This window comes from Chiroxiphia lanceolata, chromosome 22 (assembly GCF_009829145.1).
Source record: "Chiroxiphia lanceolata isolate bChiLan1 chromosome 22, bChiLan1.pri, whole genome shotgun sequence".
In the NCBI taxonomy this organism is placed as follows: Eukaryota; Metazoa; Chordata; class Aves; order Passeriformes; family Pipridae; genus Chiroxiphia; species Chiroxiphia lanceolata.
This window is the reverse complement of record NC_045658.1, coordinates 8,067,100-8,077,246: the sequence shown is the minus strand read 5'-3', so window position 1 is coordinate 8,077,246 and position 10,147 is coordinate 8,067,100. Positions and strand designations below refer to the sequence as shown.

Here is a 10,147-nt window from a genome sequence, read left to right as displayed (position 1 = left end):
GCCACTGTGCTGATTCAATGGGTGTTGTTAGGTTTAGATTAGTAGTTCCTTGTTGTTGGGTTTTTCGGTGGTGTTGATTTTTTTGTTGTCGATGTGGGGGATTGTTCGTTTGTTTGGTTTTAATTTGGTTTTTTTTTTTCTGTATTAAAAATCTGGCTCAGTTACTCTCTAGTTCTGGTGTGTTTCTTTTCCAGGTGGTTGGTGTTTCTGCAGTGTTTGGCACAGGACCGGGTGAGTTTTTTACCCAGCTTTCTAAAGCTGTAGATGAATAGGAGAGGTAAGGGGATGACTTCTGGTCCGCAACCCAGTGACCACTTCCTGAAGGTCCTGGTTCATGAGTCTGCTCCTTTGATTTGAAGGAGTGTACAGTTGCCATAGCCAAGGTAGCCTAGGGTGTCCAGTATCAGCATAAAAAGCAGCAGTAAAAAGGAACTATTCAGAGATGAATTTTTGTGCTGTTCCGTGAAAAAGTAAAAGCTATCTGTGCCAGCAAGTCTGTGAAGTAATTTTTTTCTTGTAATTCCATACCAAGTTTTGAATTGTTGCTGTTTTAATGAAGTATGTTCATTGATTTTGCATCCGTTGGTTTCAGAATCCAAATCTGGGGAGAAAAGTACTGTTAGTCTTTCTGAAATGTCTCTCAAACATGAAAGCCTAGAGAAAACTTTTTTTTTTGAGTAAAAAGAAGCCTCCAGGATGATCCTTATGCAATACAGATCATGTGTTTTTCAGACTGAACGCACTCCCTTTATTCACCTTTTCAGAGAGTATCGTCCACAATACGAGCGCCTGAGAAAAACACTGGTAAGTGGTTTTAGCTGGTTTACACCTGAACAGTGTATCTTGGGTCACTTTTATGCACACAATTGCCTTTATGTTGAGAGGGTCTAACATTTCATTTACTAGTCGTACTCACTGTGGGAAAACTCCTGTCCTGAAGGAGTCCACCGTTTGCCTTTTTTTTCCTAGATGTGCTGGAGCATATCTTTACAAAGATAAAGATTTTGCAAAACAGATGTTGCTCACTGTTTTAGTGCTAATATTTGAGCTAATTGTGTGAAAATGATTGGGAAATAAGATTGTGTCTTCCATTCAGATGGATAGAGAGTTCTTAAAAATAAATTTCCAAAGGGATTTGTTGAGACTATCCCTGTATCTTCCTGCACCGGTGAAGAGTACTAGTTTGACTTAGTAAGAAAGACTGAATTGCAGTGCCAAAATCAGTAGCTCTGCTCACCTTGAGTTCTGGCTGTCCAAAGGACAGTTCTCTGCAGGCACAGCTCCACAGAGTTTGGCTTCCCGGCGCTGCTGAACAGGTCCTAGAATCCCACCTGACCGGAGGTTGCTTTCCACGCTTAGTCAGAAGTTCTGTGTAACCTCAGTTGAAATGTAAGACCTGCACAGTGACTTCTGCTCTCTGACTGGGGGACAGGCTGCTGGGTTTGGGTGAGGTTTCTCTTCTCCCGATGTTTTAAATGTTCTCAGAATCCACATGTAAATCTTTATCTACGGGAGAAAGCTCAAAATAAACAAAAGAGAGAGCAGCTGGAACACTTGTGGAAGGACATGGGCAGCGTGTGTGTGCAGGGCAGCACACTGGCAGGTACCTCCCCAGGAGGATCAAGTTTACTGCAGAAGTTTTCTGAAGAGTTTGCCTTGTGAAGTAGTACAGTGCTTCTTTGTCCTCACAGCAGAAGTGTGAAAGCAGCTCCGTGTTAGAGGAGCGGGGCTTTAGTTGCTGTGGGATTGGTCACACTTAGCTCTTCCTGTGTCAGTCACAGGTTTGGAAGAAACCCCGCTGAGTAGCTAAAGCAGTGGACCTACTAGAAATAATGAAATACTTTAGAAAAGGCGAAACAGTCAGCTCAGAATATGAGAAAGCTCTGCTGTTGGCTGCGCTGTTCCTTAGATGAGGCGAGTAGGTGCTGATGGAGTCTGTCCTGTGTCTGGGATCCACAAGCAGCTTTCTGTCCCCTTAGAGCAGGTGTTCTGTCTGCACAGAAACACAGCAATGAAGTTGTCAGTGCACACGCTCCCTTACCTTTAGCAAGCTGGTTTGTCTACAGCCGTTTCTGTTCCCTTCAAGGACCTGATGCTTCTGCAATGGGTCCCTCTGAGCTAATTCTAACACGGGGAGCTCTCGATGAAGAGCAAGAAGACAGGGAGAGTGACGCTGATGGCATTGACCATGAAGGTAAGGGAATGAGGTCTAAAAGCTGCCTCTCAAGAAATCCCCTCTATATTTCATGACCTGGATGGACTGTAAGGAGAGCCTAGCAAACAAGCAAACATTCAGTCACCTGACGTGTCAGAATCTGTAGCGGAAGCTCCGCTGCAATGGTCAGTGCAGGGATATCACTCTGTAAGCTTTGTGAAAGTTCAATTGTAAATTTTCTATTCGAGTAATTAATAGGTGTATAACACACATAAACCAGAGAACTCGTTAGGCTTGGGGCATGCAGTGACCTCTGAACCTGATTGATGCACAGATGTGTCCATCATCTTTTTGGCCTTACAGTTTGTGGCCCTGGCTCTCTTCCCTTTTCCTGTGACTGTGGTCTTGGAGCAATCTTCTAAGTTGTTACAGTGTGATTTTTCTCTTATATAGCTCACAGACTTAATCTTCCTTCTTTCCCTGTTCCGCTGATGGGTAGGATCACTTATTTCCTTTGCCCTGTAATGTAGTTGAAGATGGAATAGACTTTCTATGTTGCTTTGGCTATCCTGATTCTAACTTTTTTTCAGAACCACAAGTAGAACAAGTACTGAAATAGCGCTGAACTTCGGCAGCAGCGAGGACTGCGCAGGAGAAGGAGGCTGGGCAGCGGGCCTGGGGCGGGCCGGGGGGTGGGGGGGGGGGGGGGCACTTAAAGGATTTCGGCCGGGGAGCTGATCTCAGCCAGCACCCAGTCGGGGCAGTCTGAGTCCCCGTAGAAGCAGAACTGCTGCGTGGGGAGAGGCGGTCAGAGGCGCACTGCCGCTCTGCGTCCTGCCCGCTCCCCGGCCCACCAGGTCGCCGCTGCTCCCCGGTCCCCCATGCCGCACAGTCCGCCTTCGCGCCCCGGAAGCGCCCCGTGTGCCGGGGGGGGGCTCCCCGAGGGCCTCTGCGGGGCCTTGGGGGCCGGGACCCCGGGGTGCAGCCCGACCAAGGGGCGGGGCAGAGGACCAGGGGTCCCGGGACGGGACCCGGGACGGCCACGGACCCGCGGGAAGGGCCCCTCCGACACGGCCCTAGTCCCTCCTCCCGACCACCCAGCACCTCCCGCCACCCCCGCCCCCCGGCCCCGCGGCTCCAAGCCCCGCCAATCCGGGCCCGAGGCAGCGTCTGGCCCGCCAATCCCGGCCCGCCTTCCTCGCGCCGTCACAATCACAGCCCGCCTTTTCAATCCGGCAGCGGTCCCGCAAGCTCTGCCCGCTCAGCCGCGGCGCGGCCCCTCCGGCGGCCCCGTCCCCCCGTTCCCCTCAGGTGCCGCTGGGACCGCGGAAGGGCGGTGGGAGCTCCGCAATCACGTCCCGTCCGGGAGCTCTCCCAGGAGAAGGGGAGGGAGGCGGGGAGCGGGCGGGAGGGACTCCGGAGCGGGGCCTGCGGGGCTAGCGGGGTTCTCGGGAACCGGCGGGCGGGGATTGGCGGGGCTGGAACGGGGGGGCGGGGCTGTGCGGGCCGCGGGCAATAACGGCGGGGAGGGGGGGTGCGGGGGGGACAGTTCGGCGGCGGAGGTGGAAACGGCGCTGGAGCGGCGGGAGCCGGGGCGAGATCGGCGGTGAGCTGGGGCGGGGCTCCCGCGGCTGCCGCTCCAGGCACGTAGCCTGGCTCGGGCACAGGGGCCGCTCTCTCCGGGAGGTTCTGACTCCCGCCGTGCAGGTCCGATCCCGGCCCGCCACTCCCAGCCCGCTTTTCTCCGCTCCGTCCAATCGTAGGCCGCCCTTTCAATGGGGCCGCGGTCCCGTAAGCTGTGCCCGCTCAGCGCAGCCGCGGCGCGCCCCCCTTCCCCACGTTCCCCTCAGGCGCGGGTGCCACAGCTCCGCGCTCACGTCCCGTCTGGGAGTTCTTCCGGGAGGCGGGGAGGGGGCGGGAGCGGCGGCGGCCCTTTCAGTGGGGCCGCGGTCGAGCAAGCTCTGCCCGCTCAGCTGCGGCGCGGAGCCGCCCCCCTCTCCACCTCGCCCCCCCGCGTTCCCCTCAGGCGCCGGTCTCGCCGCCTTTGCTTCGGGATCCGCCGGAGCCGCGCCTGCCCTGCCGCGGTGCCGCAGGCGGCTGTTGAAAGGGCGGGTGGGAGGCCCGCGGTCCCGTCCCGTCCCGGAGTTCTCCCGGCAGAAGGGGAGGGAGGCGGGGAGCGGGCGGAAGCGGAGCAGGCCCTGGGAGCGGGGCGTGAGGGGACAGCGGGATTCTTGGGGACGGGAAGGGGCGGGGAACGGGCAGGCGGGATTGGGCGGGGCCGGACGCTGCGGACGCTGGGATTGGCTGGGCTGGCACGAGGGGGCGGGGCTGTGCGTGCCGCGGGCTATAAATGGCGGGGGGGGGGGCGCGGGGGGGGGCAGTTCGGCGGCGGAGGTGGAAACGGCGCTGGAGCGGCGGGAGCCGGGGCGAGATCGGCGGTGAGCTGGGGCGGGGCTCCCGCGGCTGCCGCTCCAGGCACGTAGCCTGGCCTCGGGCACAGGGAGCCGCTCTCTCCGGGAGGTTCTGGCTCCCGCCGTGCAGGTCCGATCCCGGCCCCGCCACTCCCAGCCCGCTTTTCTCCGCTCCGTCCAATCGTAGGCCGCCCTTTCAATGGGGCCGCGGTCCCGTAAGCTGTGCCCGCTCAGCCGCGCCGCGGCGCGCCCCCCTTCCCCACGTTCCCCTCAGGCGCGGGTGCCACAGCTCCGCGCTCACGTCCCGTCAGGGAGTTCTTCCGGGAGGCGGGGGAGGGGGGCGGGAGCGGCGGCGGCCCTTTCAATGGGGCCGCGGTCGAGCAAGCTCTGCCCGCTCAGCTGCGGCGCGGAGCCGCCCCCCTCTCCACCTCGCCCCCCCGCGTTCCCCTCAGGCGCCGGTCTCGCCGCCTTTGCTTCGGGATCCGCCGGAGCCGCGCCTGCGCTGCCCGCGGTGCCCGCCGGCGCTGTTGAAAGGGCGGGGGGCAGGCCCGCGGTCCCGTCCCGTCCCGGAGTTCTCCCGGCAGACGGGGAGGGAGGCGGGAGCGGGCGGAAGCGGAGCAGGCCCTGGGAGCGGGGCGTGAGGGGACAGCGGGATTCTTGGGGACGGGCAGGCGGGGATTGGCGGGCGCCGGACGCTGCCTGGACGCTGGGATTGGCTGGGCTGGCACGAGAGGGGGCGGGGCTGTGCGGCCGCGGGCTATAAATGGCGGGGGGGGGGGGCGCGGGGGGGGGCAGTTCGGCGGCGGGGCTGGGGGCGGCGCTGGAGCGGCGGGGGCCGGCCCGGGATCGGCGCGGCCGCCGCGCCGAGGAGCGGCGGTGAGCCAGGCTGGGACCCTCGCGGCTGCCGCTCCAGGGAGCGGTGGGGAGCCATGGGGCAGCACCCCCTCGGCTGCCGATCCCAGGGGGAGCTGGGGTCGGTCCCCCCACAGCTGCCGAGGCAGGGCGTTGGGCAGGCGGTGTCCCGGGCAGCTGTGCCGGCCAGCTTTCGTCAGTGCTCAGGGGGGAGCAGCCCATGCTCAGGGGTGCTCCCCCGAACCAGAAGGACTAGGATGCAGCCTCTCAGTGGGGCTGGTATTGAAAGTATCGTTACAAAGAAAAGTAATAAAAGATGTTTCATTCTATTATAATTTTATTTTACTTTTATTTTCATCTTTGACTACTTGATTGTTTATTCTATTGTTTTGTTGCTGTTCCCGTTGGGAACAGAGATATTTAAGTGAACGACAAAGACTGATTTGTGACCTTGTCAACAGCCCCGGGCTGCAGAGATACTCAGGAGCAGATTTAGGCAGAGGCAGCAGAAAGCTGAGGAAGAGGCAGCAGAAAGCTGAGGCAGAGGCAGCAGAAAGATGAGAACCTGGAGCTCGGGCAGCAGAGCTGGTGGAGACATAAAGACGGTAGGACTGTGGGCAGAACAAGAGTGGGGCTGGATTAGGGAGCGTGGACCTGGCATAAGTACTGCAGGGATGGAGCTGGGATAAAAATAGTCAGGACCTGGCCTGGAATGTGGGCTTGAGAGCTGGGGTGGAAAACTCAGACCTTTAACAAAAGAGAGCTGCTAGGATTGGAACGTGCAGCAGCTTTACCAGGAGCTGACAGCAGAGCTGTCAGAGAAATAAAGGTTGTGGGTCTGGGTATGGGATAGGGAGAGTGGTGCTCGGGAAGGGACTGCGGAGCAGGATAGGGACTGTGGCACTGTAGCGAAATCACTGTAGGATTGAGACAGGGACTGGCATCGTCGCTGAAATCCCTGTGTGGCTGTGGAACTGGGATTATAGATGGGAATGTGGACTGAGAGGCTGGGGCTGAAATGAGCATAGTGTAGGAATGCATGTCTGGAGCTGGGAGGGTGTCTGGAGCTCAGATAGGGCCTGTCACTGAGAGGCTGGGGTAGGGATGGCTTCTGGGCTTGGGACTGTAACACTTGGGCAGTAATGACAGCAATCAGTGTGAGATAGGGCCTGTGACACTGTCGCTGAAATCCCTGAGTGGCTGTGGAAAAGAGATTAATGGGCGGGAATGTGGATTGGGTGGGTAGAGCTGAAATCACTGAGGGGCTGGGGTAGGGAGAGGGTTTGGGCTTGGGACAGTAACACTTGGGCAGTAAGGACAGCAATCAACTGTGAGATACGGCTGTGGCACCGTCGTTGAAATCCCTGTGTGGCAGTGGAGTTTGGATTATAACTGGGAATGTGGACTGAGAGGTTGAGGCTGAAATGAGCATAGTGGTAGGATTGCATCTGTGGAGCTGGGAGGGTGTCTGGAGCTCACATAGGGCCTGTGGCACCGTCACTGAAATCCCTGTGTGGCAGTGGAAAAGGGGATTAATGGCGGGAATGTGGATTGGGTGGGTAGAGCTGAAATCAGTCTAGGGCAGGGATCTGGACTTTGGAGTTGGGATCGGGTTTGTGGAGTTGGAGGAGCACCTGGGGGACTGGGATTGGGAGTGTGAGGCTGGAGCTGGAAAGTCACAGAGCTGGAGCCAAGATGAAGATCCTGCAGCGAGAACCTGGAGCAGCTTCCCGTGGCGGCGATGGCAAGATTTGGAGCTACTGCTTGGAGAGCAGAGCTGGCAGTGCAATAAAAGCTTGTGGGTCTCGAGCTGAAATCACGCTGAGGGGACTGGGGTAGGAGAGGGTTGGGCTTGGGACAGTAACGCTTGGGCAGTAAGGACAGCAACTGGTGTGAGATAGGGCATGTGGCACCGTCGCTGAATCCCTGTGTGGCAGTGGAAAAGAAATTAATGGGCGGGAATGTGGATTGGGTGGGTAGAGCTGAAATCACTATAGGGCTTGGGCTAGTTTCTTTGGAATTGCGATGGGGTTTGTGGGGCTGGAGGAGCACCTGGGGGACTGGGATTGGGAGTGTGAGGCTGGAGCTGGAAAGTCACAGAGCTGGAGCCAAGATGAAGATCCCTGCAGCGAGAACCTGGAGCAGCTTCCCGTGGCGGGCGATGGCAAGATTTGGAGCTACTGCTGAGAGAGCAGAGCTGGCAGTGCAATAAAGCTTGTGGGTCTCGAGCTGAAATCACTGAAGGGGCTGGGGTAGGGAGAGGGTTTGGCTTGGGACAGTAACGCTTGGCAGTAAGGACAGCAACCTGTGTGAGATAGGGCCTGTGGCAACCGTCGCTGAATCCCTGTGTGGCAGTGGAGTTTGGATTATAATTGGGAATGTGGACTGAGAGGTTGAAGCTGAAATGGAGCATAGTGGTAGGATTGCATCTGTGGAGCTGGGAGGGTGTCTGGAGCTCAGATAGGGCCTGTGGCACCGTTGCGGAAATCCCTGAGTGGCTGTGGGAAAGGGGATTAAAGGGCGGAATGGGATTGGGTGGTGGGAGCTGAAATCACTGAGGGGCTGGGGTAGGGAGAGGTTTGGGCTTGGGACAGTAACACTTGGGCAGTAAGGACAGCAATCCCTGTGAGATAGGGGCCCTCTGGTACCGTCGCTGAAGTGGCTGTGTGTCTGCTATAGGGATTGATGGGCGGGAACAGGAGTGGGGGGGAAGAGCTGAAATGAGTCTAGGCAGGGATCTGGACTTTGAGTTGGATGGGTTTGTGGGGTTGGAGGAGCACCTGGGGGACTGGGATTGGGAGATGGTGAGGCTGGAGCTGGAAAGTCACAGAGCTGAGCCAAGATGAAGATCCTGCAGCGAGAACCTGGAGCAGCTTCCCGTGGCGGCCGATGGCAAGATTTGGAGCTACTGCTGAGAGAGCAGAGCTGGCGGTGCAATAAAGCTTGTGGGTCTCGAGCTGAGAATACCTGAGGGGCTGGGGTAGGGGAGGGTTTGGGCTTGGGACAGTAACGCTTGGGCAGTAAGGACAGCAACTGGTGTGAGATAGGGCCTGTGGCACCGTTCGCTGAAATCCCTGTGTGGCAGTGGAGTTTTGGATTATAATTGGGAATGTGGACTGAGAGGTTGAAGCTGAAATGAGCATAGTGGTAGGATTGCATCTGTGGAGCTGGAGGGTGTCTGGAGCTCAGATAGGGCCTGTTGGCACCGTTGCGGAAATCCCTGAGTGGCTGTGGGAAAGGGATTAAAGGGCGGGAATGTGGATTGGGTGGGTGGAGCTGAAATCACTGAGGGGCTGGGGTAGGGAGAGGGTTTGGGCTTGGGACAGTAACTCTTGGGCAGTAAGGACAGCAATCCCTGTGAGATAGGGCCATCTGGTACCGTCGCTGAAGTGGCTGTGTGTCTGCTATAGGGATTGATGGGGCGGGAACATGGAGTGGGGGGGGAAGAGCTGAAATGAGTCTAGGGCAGGGATCTGGACCTTTGGAGTTGGGATGGGTTTGTGGGGTTGGAGGAGCACCTGGGTGACTGGGATTGGGAGTGTGAGGGCTGGAGCTGGAAAGTCACAGAGCTGGAGCCCAAGATGAAAGATCCTGCAGCGAGAACCTGGAGCAGCTTCCCGTGGCGGCGATGGCAAGATTTGGAGCTACTGCTGAGAGAGCAGAGCTGGCAGTGCAATAAAGCTTGTGGGTCTCGAGCTGAAATCACTGAGGGGCTGGGGTAGGGAGAGGGTTTTGGGCTTGGGTACAGTAACGCTTGGGCAGTAAGGACAGCAACTGGTGTGAGATAGGGCCTGTGGCACCGTCGCTGAAATCCCTGTGTGGCAGTGGAAAAGAAATTAATGGGCGGGGAATGTGGATTGGGTGGGTAGAGCTGAAATCACTCTAGGGCTGGGCTAGTTTCTTTGGAATTGCGATGGGGTTTGTGGGGTTGGAGGAGCACCTGGGGGACTGGGATTGGGAGTGTGAGGCTGAGCTGGAAAGTCACAGAGCTGGAGCCAAGATGAAGTCCTGCAGCGAGAACCTGGAGCAGCTTCCGTGGCGGCGATGGCAAGATTGGAGCTACTGCTGAGAGAGCAGAGCTGGCAGGGCAATAAAGATTTGTGGGTCTCGAGCTGAAATCACTGAAGGGGCTGGGGTAGGGAGAGTTTTGGGCTTGGGACAGTAACGCTTGGGCAGTAAGGACAGCAATCCCTGTGAGATAGGGCTGTGGCACCGTCGCTGAAATCCCTGTGTGGCAGTGGAGTTTGGATTATAATTGGGAATGTGGACTGAGAGGTTGAAGCTGAAATGAGCATAGTGGTAGGATTGCATCTGTGGAGCTGGGAGGGTGTCTGGAGCTCAGATAGGGCCTGTGGCACCGTTGCGGGAAATCCCTGAGTGGCTGTGGGAAAGGGATTAAGGGCGGGAATGTGGATTGTGTGGGTGGAGCTGAAATCACTGAGGGCTGGGGTAGGGAGAGGGTTTGGGCTTGGGACAGTAACACTTGGGCAGTAAGGACAGCAATCCCTGTGAGATAGGGCCTCTGGTACCGTCGCTGAGTGGCTGTGTGTCTGCTATAGGGATTGATGGCGGGAACATGGAGTGGGGGGAAGAGCTTGAAATGAGTCTAGGGCAGGGATTGACTTTGGAGTGGGATGGGGTTGTGGGGTGGAGGAGCACTGGGGGACTGGGATTGGGAGTGTGAGGCTTGGAGCTGGAAAGTCACAGAGCTGGAGCCAAGATGAGATCT

The 10,147-nt window shown here is 57.6% G+C and overlaps 2 long non-coding RNA genes across 3 annotated transcripts; both read left to right on the top strand.

The window, feature by feature from the left end:
- The first annotated feature begins 6 nt into the window (after nt 1-6).
- Nucleotides 7-2,722, top strand: LOC116797571. Of its 2 annotated transcripts, none has more exons than XR_004360686.1 (4): nt 7-277; nt 733-804; nt 1,486-1,603; nt 2,087-2,722. It is a non-coding gene; the product is annotated as an uncharacterized LOC116797571 (long non-coding RNA). The 2 variants fall into 2 exon arrangements; XR_004360685.1 differs by having other exon boundaries at nt 1,260-1,603.
- A 990-nt stretch (nt 2,723-3,712) lies between these two features.
- On the top strand, nt 3,713-6,171 carry LOC116797572. Its single transcript, XR_004360687.1, has 2 exons — nt 3,713-3,761; nt 5,880-6,171. It is a non-coding gene; the product is annotated as an uncharacterized LOC116797572 (long non-coding RNA).
- The last annotated feature ends 3,976 nt before the right edge of the window (nt 6,172-10,147 follow it).